This window comes from Cupressus sempervirens, chromosome 4, assembly GCF_028749045.1.
Source record: "Cupressus sempervirens isolate cs-2001-9-10 chromosome 4, ASM2874904v1, whole genome shotgun sequence".
In the NCBI taxonomy this organism is placed as follows: domain Eukaryota; kingdom Viridiplantae; phylum Streptophyta; class Pinopsida; order Cupressales; family Cupressaceae; genus Cupressus; species Cupressus sempervirens.
In genome coordinates, this window is record NC_143121.1 from 737,467,859 (window position 1) to 737,486,988 (window position 19,130).

Here is a 19,130-nt window from a genome sequence, read left to right on the forward strand (position 1 = left end):
TTGAGTGCAAACTGTGACATCATGGCCAGGTATGCCAGCAATGTGGTATTTCAATCTATAGATACCTCCCGAATTTATTTTTTCTTTGCAAAATATACATTTTGTTTGATATTTGGTTCTCCCAGGAAACTCTTCATTATATTTCCAGCATTCATCTTTTTTACCCATTGTGGAAATTGGAAAATGAAAGCAAAGGGCTGCTGCAATAAAAAAATTCATGTAAAAAATCAAAGTTTGCAACTAATAAACAAAAACTACAAAACAACAAACCCTAGTTTGCAATTTAGTAAAACTAAAAATAAAAAACATTCAAGATTTGCAAATGAACACTAAAAAAATTTAACAAAAAATGCATACTACACTAACATGCAAAAAAAAAACCAACACTTACCTCTTGCAAATGAGTTGAGGAGTGTTGATATTGACTCCTTAATGCTCCCAATGCAATTTATGGCCTCCCCAAATGGACTTCTGATCTCTTTGGTGCTCTTCCTTCTTGCCGGTTGGAAACCTATGGATTCTCTTTTCTCTTCTTCTCTCTCACTCTTCCTCTCTTCTACTCATACTAAGCAAATAGAGGGCTCTTTAGGGTTATAACAAAGAGGAAAGTCAACTTAGAAAGCAAATAAAACATGTGTTTTTTTTTAAAAATTGAACTTTCTATCCTTGCTGCCGCGGCCGATTTTTGGAGATTCACGATGGCGATTTTGGCGATTTTTGCCATGAATTGCCGATTTTGGCGATTCAGGCGATTCACAAGAAAAAATCGCCGCCAGCGATTTCCGATTCCAAAAAAATCGGGAGCCATGAATCTTATCGCGATTTCGGCGATTTCATGGCGATTTTTGGAACTATGACTAAAACGATTTTTGTTTGTATAACAGAATACTATTTCATGTAAAATTATCCCAATAATTTCTTTTACTATGGTAATTTTATAATATGTATATTTTTAAAATAAAAACTAGCATAGATCTGATAGAAGAAGAGCAGTTTGTCTGTAGTTTGTTGGTGCTCAGAAAGACAAGGGGTTGGTGCTTCCAGCAGGTCGGAGCCTGCGAAGTGTGGGAGTTGGAGGTTCTAGTGAGTTGGTGCTCATAAACATAGAGGTCGCAGCCTTTAGCAGGTTGAAGCCTATAAACCAATTTGAAAGAACAAGTTTATATATAAAGTATTTATTTGCCGTGGTTTCTCCCGCAATGGGTTTCCACGTAAATCTTGTGTCATTGTGTTCATGTGCATAATTGTTTATTTCAGTATTTGAAGTTAGTGTTTGGATTAATGTTTAAAAATTGGCAAAGTTGTTATTATACTGATTTAGCCCCCTTTTCAAATAACCATGTGCTCTTTAATTGGTGTCAGAGCTGGTGCCTTATATAAAACCTAACCGCTCGAAGGTAGATCTAAAAGAGCACAATGGGCGAAATCTTTCAAAACAAAACGTTAATGTTTGATGGAACGAACTATGCATACTGGAGTATAAAAATGAAAACTTATCTAACGGCTATTGGTTTCGATGTCTAACAATCAGTTGTAGATGGTTATACATCGTCGCAAAACCCAACAACGGAGATAGTTGGAAAGAGAAAATGTGAAAACAATGCCAAAGCGAAACATGCAATTTTATGCAATCTTGTTGAATCTATATTCTCAAAAGTTATGCACTATAGATTGGCCAAGGACATTTGGGACAAATTGAAAAATGTTTATGAAGGAACTGATAATGTAAAGAAATCCAAACTACAAGCTCATTGGAAAGTATTTGAAAGTCTCAACATGAAGGAAGATGAGAATATAGCCTCTTTTCTTGATCTTGTAGATGATGTTGTCAACTCTATGCAAGCTCTTGGTGAGGAAGTAAAAGAAAGTCTTGTAGTAGAAAAGATTTTAAGATCATTACTTATGAAGTTTAATTCTAAAGTATCTGCAATTGAAGAAAAAACAGATTTAGATACGTTGACAAAGATGAACTACATGGGATTCTTACTGCTTATTAAATGCAAGTCAGAGGAAATGAACTAAAGAAGGAAATAGCATTCAAGGCGTCTAAAAGGGGTAAAAGCAAAAAGAAAATTTCAAGTGAAATGTCAAATAGTGAATCAGATGAATCATATGCTTACTTTAAAAGAAAGCTGAATAAGAATGATGGGAAGAACAAAGGAAAATTAAAATGTTTCAATTGCGGAAGATAGGGACATTATGCATCAAAATGCCCTCTAAACAGCAATTATTCTAGTAATGATGAAGAAGAAAAATATATAAAGAAAAAAGATAAGAAGTGCACTAAGAGCCATCATAAGAAAAAGAAGTCTCACAAACACAAAAAGAGTTTGGACTCGAAGAAAGAAAGCAACTCTTTAGAAGAGAGCAATGATGAAAACTGGAGAAATGATACTGAAGATGAGATGCTCTTTTTGGCTATGACCGATGAGTAGGAAGAAGAAGACGAAGAAGAAACTGTTGAGGTTCGTGGCAATGATGAAGGTGTTGATGAGGCAAGTAGTGAAGATGAAGAAAATGTTGAGTGATCTAGTGAGGAAGAAGATGTAGATGTCATCGAAGAGTTACGTTATGCATACACATAGAAATTAAAGAAATAAAAACTCAACTAGAAGATGCCAAACAAGTTGAGAATGACGTGAAAAATAATCTAACTGCAAAAGAAGAGTGCATTAAATTGAGTCAAGAAATTGAAAGGCTGAAAAAGGACCGAGAGGAAAGCAATATCAAATTGAATAATAGTCTCAAATTTGGAAAGGGCTCTGAAATTCTATCAGATATAACTAATAGTCAAAGACCATCCTCAAGAAAGACAAGAGTAGGTTATGAAGGAAAGTCAAATGATCGAGAGCTACATTTAAAGGCTTTGTCAAGAAAGGAAGTAATAAAGTAGATCCATGCACAAAATTTAAAGGAATTGAACTAAAAAAGGATTATGAAAAGCAAAAATATAGTGCTAACTTTTATGGATATTACTATGTGTGCAACTATTTTGGTCACAAGGCAAGAGAATGCAGAATACATATAAGGAGTTCGCATGAATGGAGAAGCTAGAATCACACTCCATATTTGAACTATAACATTCGATGTTATAAATGCAATATAACTATGGGCATATTGCAAAGCATTGCAGACTTGATGTTGGAGAATCAAATAGAGATGACAAGAGACATGATGATCACAAAGGAAGGACTATAAACGTTTGGAGAAGGAAGATAACTAAAGGATGAGAATGTAGTGCAAGTGCTACTTGCGATTCACACACTTCCTAGTTTGAAAGAAGAATCGTGAATTCAGGGGGGGATATAAATGAAACCATTCATTACCCTTGTGTAACGAATAACATGACTAAAGACAAGTTGATGTTATGGAGATTACTTAGGAAGATAATTGCATTGATGTCAAAGTTTGTAATGGAGATCTTAAAAGAAGCAGATGCATTCATGACAACCTTAAAGCATACATGAACATTCGATAAACCTTCTTAGGGGGAGTATGAGAGAACTTTCATAGGGGGAGCATTTGAAGACTAGTTTGCAAATGGAAGTTTTGTTAGGTAGCCCTTTGCAATTGATGTCAAAGAGGGAGAGAGATTGAAAGGACTAGATTTAGAAGACTTGGTATTGACATCAATGACAAAGGGAGAGATTGATGGAAGTGTTGTCATTGATGTCAAAGGATTTTTAAAGCATGAATGAAACTACAAGCATCATCAATGTCAAAGTTCTATAAGAAGTATGAATATAAGGTAGATAAAAAGAAGATGAGTAAAACTAGGCCAATACAAATATAATGGTCATCAAATATACCTACAGAGTTGATATAAAGAATCAACTTAAGATATTAAAGAAACACTTTGTATTTGAAGACTTCCTTGAATACACAAGTAGACTATCACAAAAGAAAGATTAACTTCAACATGGTTGTTAACTTCATAGGCACAAAACATAATCATCAATGGAGAATGAACGGAGTAGATAATAGCCTATAGGCTTTACCTCGAGATGAGTCATTATGCTGTCATATTCAGTTTTTAGAAGAAGCAACGTTTATTTGAAAGCAATGTGTTAAAGAGACATAGGGCGCATGTCAATTTGAGAGCCTCAAATTCGTACGATGGAGATTACAGTGCAAGCAAGTAATGAACAAAAAGAAGAACAGGATGGAGTTAAAATATTATCCATTATGAAACAAATTATAACCAAATACAATAAAAGCAAGCAATTTGAAAAGAACAATGACAGGTTGAATAAAGGACGTTCACAATCGTGATGAAAGATAATTATCGATTGGTAAAAGGCAACGATGTTGAGAAATGTTAACAACAGGATAGTTTGGATATGCGATAATGTTTGATGGCATATGTAATAAAAACATATTAAAGGAACTATTTGACAACAACAATCATCAACTAGCATTTGCACTATTCTGGAAATGTTAAGCCATTAGATGTATAAGAAGAGTAATTCAAACTGTGTCATCGCTTATATCAAGGCTAAGTTTATCATGGCCAAGACAAAGATACATGCGTTGAACTGAAGAATCCGAAAGCTAGGAAGCTACATGGTGAAATAAAGTATAAGTATATGCAAATGAAATTTACAATTTCATCATTTTGACAACAAGCACAAATCGATTTGATGATATAAATTATTAAAACAACTTAAGGGATACCATGTTATGAAGAAAAGCCTGATTTATTTAGAAAAGACATTGCTTGATGACAAAGTCTTTTTGGCAGCGATAATAATCAGGATATCATTCTATTCACAACTCTGATTGAATCAGAAGTCATCCAAATCATGCATCAGGAGACAAGTAAATTTGTACCAAGTTATAATCGAGAGTTTTTCCTCAATTACGAACAGGTTAATAAAGAAGTGAATGATTCAGGGCAGCGATGAGTTTTCTATAACGATAATGATGATGGCCAAAAGAATGATTTAAATATAATATCTATCGAATGCAAATATTGAGAAAGGCAGCGATGGTTTGAATACATTGATGGAACATTGAGGCAGCGTCCAAATCATCAATAATTTATGATCATTAGTAGGAGCCACGAGAACTGTCAAAATGTTTGAACATGAGTCACGATTAGTTTTGAGCAATTAGGATAGCATATTGTAGTCATGAACATGTTTGAAGATTTGAACAAAGGCATGATCAAAATACCAAATGCTATTTCATATGAATCGAATTAGAATATGCAGTGAAAGAAATATGAATCATATAGCATCAATCGTGGATATGATGGAAATATTTGGAGCCTTCTATGCAGCGTTTAAAGGCCAAACAATTTAAGATTGTATGCCTTGGGAGTCTTCAATCAGATATATGTGCCTACATCTACAAGTTTGGATTAAAGCACATAAAAATGTTTTATTGATATCTTAGATTGAAAGCAATATGAAGACAAAGAAAGAGTCGCTGAGTATATTGGAGCCACCGAGTATATGCAAATATATAAAATACACACACACACACACATACACACACACACAATAAAAATAAATGGTGAATGACATATTGAAGACAAGGATTGTCAAAGAATGAGCAGCTATCATATTTTCACAGCGATAAGTCTGGCATGAAGGTTTAATTTGGAACAATTAAAGTCTATGGAAGATAGACTATAACATTTGGAAATTGGTATATATAAATTGATAAGACAATTTAATTGGTGTTTAAAAAATACAATTTGTGAGTATTGTTTAAACTTGTTAAGAAACAACATGAGTCAATTCTGAGAAGTCATGTCTCTTACTACTATCAAATATAAATAAGAGTTAGTTCGTTTTGAGATATGTGTTAAGTGTGGAGAAGCTTTGAAAGAATTGTGATGTGAAGAAGTATATGTGAGAAAAAGAAGAACTGACAGTAAATAGATAAAATGGAAGATAAGATAAATAGAAAATGAGTCAACAAATAAGAAGAAAAATTTAGGAAGAATAAAATAATGCAACATATAATCAAATGTTCAATCTAATTTATATATAACAAAAATAGAAGTCGAAAACAAAGATAAACAAGAACATATCATTATTGCGGGCTAACTTCTAGAAGAAAGAAAATCGTATGTGTTGAAAGAAAATAATCCATACAAATATTAATTATCTAATTAAAGAAGAGAAATTGTGTAATGAAAGTATCCATCATCAGTTGAGTTAGCACCATTGCCAAGGTGGAAGAGAAGTTTGTGTGTAGTGAGTTGGTGCTCGCGAAGACAGTACTTGGGGTTGGTGCTTTCAGTAGGTCGGAGCTTGCAAAGTGTGGGAGTTGGAGCTTCCAGTGTGTCGGTGCTCAGAAACATAGAGGTCGTAGCCTCTAGTAGGTTGAAGCCTACAAACCAATTTGTAAAAGAACAAGTTTATATATAAAGCATTTATTCGCCGTGGTTTTCTACTGCATTACGTTTCCACTTAAATCTTGTATAATTGTGTTCATGTGCATAATTGTTTATTTTAGTATTTGAAGTTATTGTTTGGATCAAAGTTTTAAAACTGGCAAAATTGTTATTATAATGATTGTCCTCCCTCTCAGTAATCGTGTGCTCTTCAAGATGTTTATATGGTACGCATTATGAGAATGTGTGTGCACATACCTTATAAACATTTTGAGTACATGGTGAATGTTATGGAAATTGATGTTTTGGAGGCCATTACACAAAGTACTTGGCGAATATCATGCAACTTAATGTTCAGGAGGCCATTACTCAGTACTTGGTGAATATCTTGCATCTTGACATTTCAGAGCCATTACTCTAGTATTTGGTGAATATCATATGTTGATATTTTGGATGCCAATACTCATGATATCAAATGTCATAGTTTAAATTGTGGGTTTCGGCAATATCTTGACCAACCTAAAGTTTTTGAAAATATTGGAAACAACAAAAACTTGGCAAAAAAATTGGCACTTTTATCGAACATTTGAAAATATATAATTTCATAAAATACTCTTAAAAATTCATTCATACACCAAATTTTTAGAACATATAATGATTTGAGATATCTATCATATATTAATCAAAGTTCTGAGTCAAATAGTAATTCATAGCAACTAAAACTTAGTAGATTAACATAGTGATAGAATCTTATACCAAAAAAAAGTCCAACATTTGAATATAAATAAATTCAATACATATAAAAGTCAAACTCCTTGAAACTATGACTTTTGAATGCATATTAAGTTCAAGTTTCAGTATCAAAGAAAACTAAAACTAACAATCATAAATTGCGTCTATGAGTAAAGCTCAAAAGAGGCTGCTTCTTCTAAGTGGGTGGTGCTGAAGTAGTTGCTTTAGCAACATCCTCAATAGGTGCTTGAATAGGTACCTTAGGTTCAACAAAAGCCTCTGATGGATGACCAAGCTCATATTCCTCCTCACGTGTTGCCACATCCGCATCCCAGTCATCGGTCTCCATCTCATACTCAGCTAATTGCTCTTTTATCATTAAAGGATCACCCAGATCCAGATTTGCATCCTCGCCATCCGAAGGAGCAATCCAATCTAGTGAATATGGATCAATGTCATCCGATTCAAGTGCTTTATATTAAGCTTACCCTTTCACCTTCTTCTCGTGCGAGAGAAGGCTGTAATTCACACAAACCAAGTCATTCTTGTGCTTTAGAGTCAACCTATTATGTTTCTTTATGTGTATGTTTTGAAAGTACTCCAGTTTCGCTCTCAGCCAAAAGCACTACAAGGCTGCAATAAAATTCAGATTGTAAGCCTTTGAAGATTAGGCGTTGTGGCATTATAATCTTCCCACCACAGATTTACAAGGATTGAAAGAAACTATTTATGATGTGGTAAAACTTCTAATAAATTTCATGAGCCAATTAAATGGTATGATGAAACTAAACACATGTTCTTTTTTACTTGGTTGCAAGGTATATCTCTTAGGTTTGCAATTGGGAGAAGAAACTAATGGCCCATCTTCCCTCTTGTGGCTCTGCAACTCATCAGGTATGAGGTCTCGAAGGTTGAAATCAGCCAACAATCTTCAAATACATGTGTCCAAAGCCAATTTGAACCTCTGCATCTTCTCTAGAAGTGTTGGAGAAATAGAACTTGGGGTTCAAGTAGTAGGCAGTTGCATGAATATGTTGGTGGAGTTGTTGGTTCCACCTACGATCAATTATGTTCCATATGGGTCTATATTTGGTCTCAGTTGACCTATACAAGTGCTGAATGACCTCTTTGGTCCTATCTATGACCTCATATAGAAATCCCATGGGACTTTTATCCTCATCCACAATTTTTAGAACCTTCATCAATAGCTCTGACACCTGGACATAAAAAATTATATAAAAATGAGCAAGTGGAAATATTTCAAAATTAAATACTAAATCATCAACGGAGACTTGAAAACTTACTTTGAGGATCTCTTCCATTAGCTTTTCAAAGCTAGCATCAAACAAAATTTTCACAACCTTCTCCGCTTTAGGCTTCTTGGCATAAGGACTATCAAACCATTTCTTATCTAGGAACATGTGCGTTAGGTCTAACAATGTCTCAGATATGCTTTGTAAGTTTAGAAAATTAGTAGCAAAGCATGTGACCCCCGCTTGTACAAGATCCTTACCACTAGTGTGCTCTCTCATAAAACGAAAGACCCATGTATGATTGTAGATCTACTTCATAATATTCCTTCCATCTTCAACCACCTTCTCCACCTAGCTCAGTTTCCATAGGTCCTGAAGGAGCAAGTCAAGACAATGGGCAACACAAGGACTCCGAAACAATGTAGGATGCCTCTCAATCAGAAGTTTACCGGTTGCCACATACCCAGTTGCATTATCAGTCACAATCTGGATGATATTAGTCACTCCCACTTCCACTACCACCTCATCCAACATGTTGCACAATTTTTTTGTATTTTTCACTTGATCAAAGGCATATACCAATTGTTCCCTTGAAGCAACTATAAAGTTGATGATCGTCCTATTCTTTCCATCTGTCCACCCATCGAATATAGTAGTGTCGTCTTTTTATTCCCAAACTTTTCTTTGTTCTTCCACAAGTTGATGAATGTTTTTTACCTCACCATCTGACAATGGCCCACTCACCTCGTAAAGAGTTGGGGGCTTGAACCCCTTACCAGACAAAGAAATCGAAGTTACCACTTGAGCCCAATACAGACTACATAAAGAATTGAAGGGAATATCATTGCGGATCCAAAATCTTGCAATTGCCACCTTTGTCTTCTCATGCATCACTTTGTTCCATGCAATGCCTAACAAGCCAAGTTGAGCACCAGAGTATTACGTGGAACCCAAAACTTTGACAAAGATCCACCCCCACTTCTCGATCCTTGTATCCAAGGCCCAATAGAAGAAGAAGCCTTTCCACCTATTTGTGATCTTGTAGAACTAAAATCCCCCTTTGGGGTTGCCATGGCCTTGAATGTCCTTTTTTATGTTGCCTTATTTTGTGCATATTTTTGAAGACTTGTCAAAGCCTCTCTTGTAGCCTCTTCTCGACATTTATCACACGGTGTAATATTATTGCATGGAATCTTTGCAAGATGGTATTTCAATTGGCTTAAGCCTAAAGTCATATGCTTATGACAAAAGATACATTCGACACGTCTTTTGACTTCTCCTAGGATCCCATATTTTTGTAATGTGTCCTCTCTATCACTAGCCATCTTGTAAGTGTAAAGAAATAAGTAGAGTTAGACTATAATTATATAATACTGTTGTAAAATAAAATTGTTATATATAATTATATAATATTGCTTAACTATATAGCTATATATTAAAAAATAAAATTATTAAAAATAAAATGGTATAACTATTTTAAAAAATATTTACAAACTTTACTATTCATGATTATAAATCAGTATAAAACAAAAACAACATAAAAAGATCAGTTAAAAATAAAATAGTACAAAAAAAGCCTATAACTATAAAACATTATAAATTATAATCGTATAATACTCAAAAAATAATAAAATACGGATCGCATATAAACTTAAATTTTAAATGGTTAGGTAGAGCCGATAGCTAATATATAATATATAATATATAATTTTTTTTTTTTTTTGTAATATACTCAAACAAGTCACAGAGTCAACACACAATTTATACATTTTAAATTATATAATATAGTGAGACAGAGTTGAACTGTGAACCTACCTAGGTAACTTGTCAGTCTTAGACAGAGTTGATGTCTTTTTCCACTTGTAGTTTGGTATTCAAAGTCTGTTTGCACTCACAGTTTGGTATTCAAAGTCCGTTGCTACAGTGTGTTCGTAATCACTACTCGCTACAAAACAGAAGAAGTCGAAGTTGGATTTAGGATACGCAAACCTAAATGCTTAACCTGGGCCCGCAATTTTATTTTTCACATATCCTAAGTTTTTAGTGGTTGTTGTTGACTTGTTCAATGTTTTTCCACCTTTTACCCGTGCGATATGGAGATTTTTTGTCATATACCGCCACAAGTTTCAGGAGAATATCGATGCCGCATAATGGGGCGATTATATCAATGGAGATATGATTCACGATATATCATGATTTTTCTGATTAATCACAATTTTCTAAAACTAAGTCAGATGTGATATCAAACCTTATTGAGTACATGGTGAATATCATATATTGATATTCTACAAGCCATTACTTAGAGTATTTGGTGAATATCATATGTTGATATTCTGGAGGCCTATACTCATGTGATTTCAAAATGGTGAATATTATGTGCTGATATTCTGTAGACCATTACTCAGAGTATTTGGTGAATATTATATGTTAATATTTTGGAGGCCAACACTCATGATATCAAAATGGTGGATATCTTCTAATCAAAGATATCCTTAAAATTTGTTATTCCTAATATTACTAATGTGTAATATCTGTATTGTGTTTATCCTTCCTAGCAAAGAGGGAGCGTTGATGTTTGGTAGCTTTAGTCGGATAAACCTATATATAATTATATATGAGATGTAATTTTCATATATGTGTTCATCATATATAAGATATTGTTATTTGAGAGAACTTTATATATATATGATTAAATTTGTTATTATATTACTTATGTAATTAACGAATAGACATGTCCCATGAAGGAACATGTCTCTTCATGACTTAGTCTCAATATAAATAAGGGATCGTTGTCATTTGGAAAACACATACAAAAAACATGGCAATGCTATTACATTTGTAGCGATCCATAAAAACCAACAATTCCTGTACATTGGTTTGCTACTAGTCTTTACCAAATGAATTGTAACTTACCCATAACTTGACAGAAGATCCAATGAACATGATACCATATCTATACTCATCCTTCTGCACAAATCTAAGCTCACGTAGCTTAACATGTTATATGCCAAATTTGCTCTGCCAATAATCACCCTGTAATATACATAACATTCTTTTGTCATATTCTCATAAACATATGTTGTCATCAATGACAAAACTTGTCATCAATACGACACATAAACAAAACATCCAAGTGCCAATCAAACCTCTATTTCTAACAGGTTCCAACTTATTGTTCAATTTTTATTTGTACTTATTAACTTTTTAAAAACTAATCATTAGGGCTGAAACAACACATTTTTTAGGGTGAGATAAAAGTTCGCTCTTTTAAAAATTTATATCTCTCAACTTATTTTTCACCGAGTTTTAAAAATGTAGGTATGTTAGTTTCACCTACAATCATCTCTTACAAAGTGTTGTGAGACAAGTGGAATATTAACGTGCTGAAAAGTTAACCAAAAGTGAACATCCACAACTCTTGTTTCTTTCTTTTGGTAATTTCCTATGTTTTACCAAGCTTTTGGGAGGGATTTTTCTAAGGCCATTTTAGGGGACAATAGGTAATGGCTATTTTTTATAAAGGCATAATTTAAAAAATATCGACAAATCTCAAATATTTTTATAATAACATTGATAAAGCATTCATGTACATCATAGAATCCTTAATACACAACATTAGAGTCGGTTTCATAGTCTAGATGAGAGTTGAACAAATTAATAAATGTGAAAACACAAAATTTGGTCGCCTCTGTAATGCATTGTCAATGTTGCAACAAATATGCTCAAAGGTTGCAATTTTGAACTGCAAAATAACAAACTTACAAAAACATAATGATAATATGAGGCTGCTCCTAATCAACATTTGCTAACATTGTATCAAAATTGCAGTATAATTTTAAGCCACTAGCACTATGAGGGACCATCTCATTTGATGGAACTCCAATTGATTCCCCTTGTGTTTCATCAATTCGGGTGGCATCATTAGCATCAACATTGCATTGTAAAGGTGGAGGTTGTCAATATTTTAGGGTTTGATTATGTTGGAGTCGCACATCACTATGTGCAAATAGCAACTTCTTTGATTGTTTAGAGGTAAGTCTATTCCTCTTAATAGAATGTATGAAGTTGTATATTGATCAATAGATTTCTACAACAAAGGAATTAACAACCTATGGAAGGAGTTGAATATCAAGCATCCTCAACTCTAGTGTATCCTTGGCATGCCATGCTCACTATCTAATAGAATTAGTTTGAGCTAATGCAACTATATTTGTAACAAAGTCCTGATAGAGTCCACGTGGACTCGTCGAGTCCAGAGACTCACCAGATTCGGTGAGTCTTGAGCTCAGGACTCTCGCTAACGGCTGAACCCATAAAGAGCAAAGATAACTTAAAATAAAAGGTTGAGTGATTTATTTTTGTTTTGTATAACATCCATTTGACCTAAAAAGGTCATTCCACCCTTTGCTAATGCTTGTGATCATAGTTACGGGACTCACACTCGCCTCTAACTCGGAAAGTCAAAATTGGGCTTGGACTCAGACTCGGTGACCGGACTCGACAAGGACTTGGAAAATCGAAAAATACATGAAATTCAAAGATTTTTAAGGATTTAAATTTTTTTTCATGCATCTTTTAGTCAATTAACATCAAATACACAATAATTGAGATAAATAGAAGCTATTTAATACACACACAATTTTGCATAGATCACATAAGTATAAAGGTGAATTTCTGAGGGAAAAAAACTGAATAACATAATATAAAGTTATAAACATAGTGTTACTGCAGTGTCAAATGTCTACAATATTCATGGATTACAAAATCCATGGTACCAAAAGTTCAAACATATATCAAAATAACAACTAGAGTGTAGAAGACTAAGGCTCATAGTAGCCTAAGATAAGTCATGGAAGACTGTAGAGCCATCCTCTCTCCCTGTGTCTGAGGCTGAACCTCAGGGGCGTCCTCATCTTCATCCTCACCCTTACCCACATAATCTCCATCATTAGACTCGGATCCATCACTCCTATCCTTAGGGTCCTGCATTCGGTCTCTTCGTGCTCTAGCCCCTCAACTGCCATCACTATTGCCTCAGCCTCCCAATCCACTTGATCAACCCACTCCACGTCTTCATCACTGAAGACAGGAGCAGCGATCTCTGAGTTCCACTCTGCATGTGGATCAACAGTCTCTAATACAATTGGTGATGTATTGGTCAGTGCCTTGGATCTGTTTATGGAGAAGGTGAAGGTTGTAGTGAATTCAATTTTTGCACTGCCAACCTATTGCGCTTCTTCGAGTGTATATGCTTGAATAGACTCCAATTGCGTTCGCATCTTGATGCATTAGATGGCTGGCTCAAGATGCGAATCACAATCCTTTGTAAATTTGGCGCCTTAGTGCCAAACATCTCTCACCATACATTTGAAACAAGAAAATTTTAAATCAATTCAATAACTTTGACTTCATCAATTTGAAATGGTAATAGAATTAGAAATTAGGATGTAGAATCATAAATTTTTACCAGGCATCAATTCTGTCTTATTTTTCTTGCACAGCTCTCGTGCAAATAAGTCCCCTTGAGCTTTCTTAAACAACTCAATCTCACGGACTCCAATTGTTCCAACTCTTGAATCAAGTGACATTCTCTCTACAACATCATAGAGGCCACTCCATACCTCATCATTAGCCTTCAAATGTGGGTTGAATTGGTATGCTGATTAAGGAAGTAGGCCGTTGCATGTACAGCCTGTGAAGTAGATTGTGCCATTGTCTATCATTGACATCCCATATATGCCCATACCTATCTCGATTCCCTGCAAAAAAAAGAGTGAATGGCCTCCTTTACCCTATCCATGCCCTCATAAATTTAGCCCATTGAGGGCTTCTCTCCATCAACAATTCATCGGAGAACAACAAGCAGCTCTATGAATTGCATTCATTATGAAAATTGAAAGAGAAACAATTAGCTTTAAGTTTTCCTTTAAAAAATGAACAATAGTTTATAACATAATTTCATAAACAAAAAAGTTGAAATGAGGACAAAAAGGAAAATTACCTTCACAATCTCAGCTATCGGTGTCCAAAAGGAAGCCTCATAAAAAATGTGATCAGTTGTATCAGTCCCTGCAGTGGTCTTTGCATATGATGATGAGATCCACTCCTCACTTACAAACACGTGTCTCAAACCTCCCTTTGAATTAAGCAAGGATTGCAAGGTGAGAAAATTGATTGCAAATCTAGTGACCTCTGGATGAGACAACTCCTTTTGATTTGTGTATTTCCTCATGAGGTTGACTACACATGTATGGTTATATATGAATTTACATACACTCCTTCCTTGCTCTATAATTGTTTGTCATGAGCCCAAATTAAAAAGATATATGAATATTCAAATAACGTATTATATAATGATAATAATTAAGAATAATAATATTAAAGCAAAATATATTATAATCTATTATATAATAGTGATGTATTTGACAATATAAAAATAAAACAATATATAAGATTATAGCATAATTGTAATTAAAAATATTATATTACAATTATAATATTATTGAGTTAAATAAATTAACAAATAAATATTTTGATTATAATTGATAAACAAATTTAATAATTGTTAAATATACTATATATAGTTATAATATATCAAATTGATATAATATATTATTATTATATCAATTGATATAATAATTGTATGAAAATAATACTATATATAATAATTGTATGGAAATAATACAATAAAATATGATTAATTGATAATATTAAAAATACATTACTATTAACTATTAATATAATGATAAATAAATATAATAAATTTATTAAGTATGATATAAGGTTTTATATGTTACCATAATATAACATAATTTTTTATATATATCAACATATTGATATAATAATGATGTTATATTAATATAATAATAAATATAATATAAAATAGTAATACATCCAATACTATGATGTATACTTATTTGAAAAAGAATAAATAATACATATAATCATTTACTTATATAGACATAATGGTGTTTCTCACAATCTAATAATCATTATTAAGTTAACAACAAGTAACTATCGAATAATCATATAATAGTTTCTATTGGGCTAATGATGAACTCAAAATAACAAAATAACATAAACAATAAATGTAATAAAACAAAGCGTAACAAGTGATAATACAAAACCTAAATTTGTTTCCAAAAACGTTGTGTCTCTTCCACATAAGGGCATGACCCGCATACTATGCATTATATGTATAATGAATTATGAGGTTGACAAGGTATCAATGATGAGGCATGGAATCCCATTACAGGATACAAAGCGACAATCTAAGTCTACAAAGAAGCTACTAAACATGCAACGGTTACCATCAGATCGATTATGGAAGAACAAAGACAACAATATCTGCGGGTGATTGAGTTATGGATCATATTTCAGTCAGAGCAATTAGTGCCAAGACCAGCGATTAAGATCAGAGACTTGACTTATATTAGTGGAGTAGAAAGATAGAAGTAAGCTGCCAGCATTCTATTAGAATCCACACAAACAAAGGATATATACAAGCAAGGGAAGGGCATCAAAGAAGGAACATGAAAAATATATTTTTCATAACACGACCGAGATCACCATCACTCAAGAAATACTAGGCATGTAGGTGCACAAATCTGCCAGCGAGTCATCACAAAATAGGAGATCATAATCAATTTAGCATCCAATAATTACTTGGAGAGATATCGCACTCAGCATACTCAACAAGCTTAATAATTGCCTGGAGCGTTTGCATGGGAATGAAGTTATCGCACGAATCCAAGGATTGTTATTGACTTCGTATTCAACAAGCAAAATATTTATCAAGATACTTAGAATCTGAGGCAGAAAGGAAATCATAGAAATCATTAGAGTTTGAATGACATGCGAAATATCAAATAGAAGATGATAAAGCACACACGGAGGAAAAATGGGAAATTATATGCATAGCCGGAATAAAAAACCTAATGTCCTGATTGGGGACATTACATTGTTTTTATCCAAGGGAGTTTACCAAGATCCTCTAATATGAGGTCAATGTAGTGAGCAACACAAGGGGTCCAAAACAAGTGAGGGTGTCTCTCCATAAGAAGCTTTCCTGCAGCAACATAATTTGGTGCATTATCTGTAACTATCTGCAACACAATCTCCTCACCCACGTTCTTTATCACTTCATCCATTACCTCACAAAGATATTCAACATTCTTTCTTTTTCTCGAGACATCAATTGATTTCAGAAAAACTGTGGCACCTGAAGAAAATGAAACAAATTAGTATAATGATCAATGATCAATCATAAATTCATAATTTATAAATATAATCACTTAATAAAGATTCTAAATTTCTAAGTACGAATGTGAGGCCCAATGGTCACACTCATAGAAGTAGTAGCAATAGTAGGTGGAGTAGGGGAATAATGGAGAGCGAAAACTAGAAGATCCTTCTTGAGCTAGTTTTGCCATTTCTTCTTGTTGCTTCTTTTTCAATTCCTTTTTCTCCATTTTTTCCTCTAGAAGAGCTTGCATGTCTTGCATAGCATCCTGAGGTACTGTTTCGTATTTTTTAGTATCACATCTAGGTATATGTGCTAGGTGATACTTCAATCTATTTATGCCTCCCCGTTTTTATGTTACATCGCAATGCCAACATGTAACAACTCCCTTTTTGTGGCCCGGGGTGGCATGTTTCCAACCCCTATCCCTTGCTACTACAGTTGGGTCTACATTAGAGTTATATGCAACCCTAGTTCCACTTCCACAAGGCTCAACCTGAGGCATGATGTCAATGTGGCTGCTACTGTGATATGAATATATTATAAATAGAAAAAAATACCATCAAATCAAATCTTTAAACTTTAGGGCCTTCTTAGTTCTTACTTATCAAGTTTGTCATCAAGATAAATTAGAATAAATCTAAATCGTAGATACTAGAAATAGAGACTAAAACAAATGTAAACAAAATGGAAAGTAAAAATATGAATGTAGAACAATTTACAAAATAGAAAGAAATGCAACTTGTTGCTTACCTCTTCAAATTTGCACAAACAATGAAAATAAAAGTAAGTTTGGAGGAGGCTTCTACAGAGGCGAGCCCGAGTCAGAGGCGAGTCCGAGTCCTGTAACTATGGTTATAATGTTATACTAGGTTACAATAAGAAGGAAAATTGGCTATTTAAGCAAGATTGTTGGAATCATCTTTGTTCGCATAAAAATTATCTCCCCAAAGTGGGAGATTTTGCATGGGTTGCCCTCTAGAATAGAATTTTAACAAGAGATAAATCGCAAAGATTAGAATTTTAGGGTCCTGGATGAGATTTATGAAGAAAGGATGATGAAATAACAAATCATTAGATTGTGAGTTTGCAATGACCAATTGGGAAATGATCATGGAAAAATTGAATGGAGTGCTCAGCTTCCTTTGAGTCTTTTTTAATGTTCCATGAATGACCAATTTTGTATAACAAATTAGTCTCCTCAAGTATCTAAATGGCTAGTCCGTCAATAATCATATGGGAAATTTGGAAGGAGACGAGTAGAAGGATATTCTAGGGAAAAAAATGCTCCTTGATTTGCTGATCAAAAAATTTGAGAATGCAATCATAGAGATGGTTAATAATGCAATGAGAAATCAAAGCCTAAAGCATAATTCCTTTTCATTATGGAATGAATTAACAAGTCTGGGTTGGGCTGGTCTGAGTGTTTCTCCCATTCACGAGGTTGGGTGGATTAATTTGATCTCAAAGATTAGGGAAAATATAAGACGGGTTCCTTTTTGAAGAAGGAAGGATTAAAGCTATAATTTTAATGGAGTCTCTTGGGTAACCTTGGAATACTTGGTCTAGGATGTGTTTTGAGAGATTAGGAAGGTAACATCATAGCAGTCAAAGTTGAGAAATTGAAGAATGGGGCAATTAACGAGACAAAGTTCCAAGCGTCCTAGCTTGCACTAAGAATTGTTGTAGTTTGAATATTAGGAAAATCCATTTGGAAGGTGACTCTAATTATTGTGAATGCAATGGAAGCTACATAAAATTTCTACAACCAATTTTTAAGTCTTTTGGGGAGTTCAAAAACTTTAAAATTTCTTGTGTATAGAGGGAAATTGCATAGTGGATCACCTTGGAAACTAGGTGAGAGAAATCGAGGAAGAAGTTGAGGGGATAAATATGGAAGATTTTTGGCACAATTTGTATAGCGGGTGGAGGATAGAGGGCAAAAGCTTTAAATGTCATTAAAGTCAATATAGGTAGAAATGCAAGCATTCAATATTAATCATAAGGAACCATTGGTGTTGGTAGCAGCCAGCTTCTGTGGGAAATGTATTGAGTTTAGAAGGGCATTTGCAAATATGTAGGCCACTTTTAGTTTGAAAGCTAGTGGACAACAAGTTGCTTTCATGGGGTGAATAGCAGATGGGCAATTAAAGAATGTTTTTCGAAGTCATACAAAGATGGTGTTGCAAGCCATCAATATGATCTTGGTAGAAGAATACATTGAATTGGATGAGAAATATAGAACAAATGCGGATGTGACCTCTTCCCAAGTGATGGGTGCGGAGGGATCTAGCATTGTGATGGTCACACAACAATAAGATGAGGAAGAAGAAAAGTAAGGGGTCTAGGTCTGTCTTCATTTTGTTGAATGATATATATATATATATATATATATATATATATATATATATATACTTGTTCTGATAGTGATACTAGGTAGTGGTGTTTTGGATGGTTAAAGGGTTCAATGAGCATATCCAAAATTTTGAATTGCATTGGCATTTCTAAATGTGACACTATTTGGATGATATAAACCCTAGATGTAATATGTGTGTGG

The 19,130-nt window shown here is 33.8% G+C and overlaps 1 protein-coding gene across 2 annotated transcripts in view; it reads left to right on the forward strand.

The window, feature by feature from the left end:
- The window catches only part of LOC149563444 (uncharacterized), a 115,450-nt gene that overhangs the window by 41,644 nt on the left and 54,676 nt on the right, over positions 1–19,130 (forward strand). The gene's annotated exons all lie outside the window — the stretch shown is intronic.